At 39.8% G+C, this 1,963-nt stretch overlaps 1 non-coding gene across 1 annotated transcript; it reads right to left on the reverse strand.

The window, feature by feature from the left end:
• Window positions 1-325: 325 nt before the first annotated feature.
• Window positions 326-407, reverse strand: trnas-uga. Its single transcript has one exon. It is a non-coding gene; the product is annotated as a tRNA-Ser (tRNA).
• Between the last annotated feature and the right edge of the window lie 1,556 nt (window positions 408-1,963).

Raw genomic sequence — 1,963 nt, forward strand, 5'->3', positions numbered from 1 at the left:
CTCAGCTTGACTTTCAACGGATCCTAAAAAAAATCATCACCTGCAGGAAAATGTATTGCATTGCTTCTTGTTTTGCTTAATTCCACCCCCCGCCCCGACCATCCAAATTTCACGATAGTTCGACAAACGCGTTGAAACTGATTCGTGTTGGAAGTTGGTGGCTTTTTGTGTCTCGACATATAATTTATTCAATTAGAAGACTGAGTCAGTCTTGAAATTACTTCGGATTCTCCACAGTTGAAAATTTACTTTCGATTGAATGCAAAGCTCAAGCTCCACGAAATCCAACTCCTGCAAAGGAATTAATGACTTTTAAAAGATTCTACGCTGTGAACAGGATTCGAACCTGCGCAGGGAGACCCCATTGGATTTCAAATCCAACGCCTTAACCTCTCGGCCATCACAGCTGCGGCAAAATCCCCAATTTTCATAGTAAAACAACTGAATTCATGAAATACGTAATTTGTTGGAAGAACAAATTGTCAAGACCCAAAGATTACGCCAAATCCTTTGCAGAGACCCAGACGAACGTTCCCTTAGCAGATTGACGGGCTATCACCGCAAACTAGATTCTGCCACAGCTGAAGTTGTGGGAATGATTCTTCGTCGAATTATAGAGTCACTGATGTACACCACATGAAGAGAGGATCATTGTCTCACTGCGTCCGATCGATTTTGACTCAATTGCTCATCATCTGGTGCCAAATTCGATATGCTGTTGTGTTTTAATATTCATCGACATATGGTATTAGAAATATTGATGCTAAGTCCATAAACACTAGCTACATTCGTAAAAAAAAATCGGAATTATAAAGAATGCAGAGCCAATTTACAGGAATGGATCCAGCAACTAATCCGTAAGTTCTGACATCAGGAAATGAACTTCTGAGCACAAGAGAGGAAGATTAACCGAAGATTTGGAACTTGAAATCGTCTTGACGGAATTATTTGCAAAGCTTTTGCGGTTTTTCTAGATTCAACAAGTCCTTGAACACTACAACACGGAAAGTGGTCCTTCTTTCCAACTTGACCATGGTGGACAGTTATCCTAAATTAATAGGTCCCATTTGCCAACATTTGGCCCACATCCCTCTAAACCTTGTTACTCTATATCCATTCAGATGCCATTCAATGTTATATTGTACCAGTCTCCAACAATTTCTCTGGCAGCTCATTCTGGACGCGTCTGAAAAAGTTGCCCCTGACGTCCCTTTTAAATCCTTCACCACTAATTTTAAACCGATGTTTTCTAAATTTTGACTTCCTCACCAGCCGGAAAACACCTTGACGAGTCAACCTATCCATGTCCCTCATGATTTAATAAATAGGAACGATTTCACTTTATCATACTTGTCAGGATGGAAATGTGTGGAGATTATTTGTCGAAGGTTTGAAGTAGAAAGTACACATGTTTAGAAATGCATCTTGGAGAAGTTTTTAATAAGTCATTGAAGTCTAGTAGCAGTTGTAGAAATCTGTTGTGAAAGCTGCAATAGGATTTCAGGGCACGAGAACGAAGCATTATTTCCAATGTATGGTGGCTCAGTTCGACCGCACTTGGACTACAGTATGAGGAAGTATAATCCTCAATTTAGGAAAGATACTAATGCCATATGAGGAATACCACGAATGGTGATTAGCCTTGATATCATGGATGAACGCTAGTCCTCTGAATTGAAATTGGGCAAATCCGGCCTTTTTTTTAAGTTTCAAAACAAGCGAGGTAATCTCATTGAGAGTTGCAAAATATTTGAAGAGATAAACAGGGTGGTGCAATTAAATTTTGTTCCCTCATTGGTGAATCTAGAAGTAGGAGAGGACAATTTTAAAATGAAGCATTGTGATTTATGACCAGGATGAGAACTATTGCTTTTTGTCTTCGCCTTGAGAAGTCTCGCTGTTCAGCACTACAGTGAGCCTTGGATATTTGATCTTTGAATGCATCACTATCAGCCTGACCCGC

The sequence above is a fragment of the Chiloscyllium plagiosum genome, unplaced genomic scaffold (genome assembly GCF_004010195.1).
Source record: "Chiloscyllium plagiosum isolate BGI_BamShark_2017 unplaced genomic scaffold, ASM401019v2 scaf_89995, whole genome shotgun sequence".
Classification (NCBI taxonomy): Eukaryota; Metazoa; Chordata; class Chondrichthyes; order Orectolobiformes; family Hemiscylliidae; genus Chiloscyllium; species Chiloscyllium plagiosum.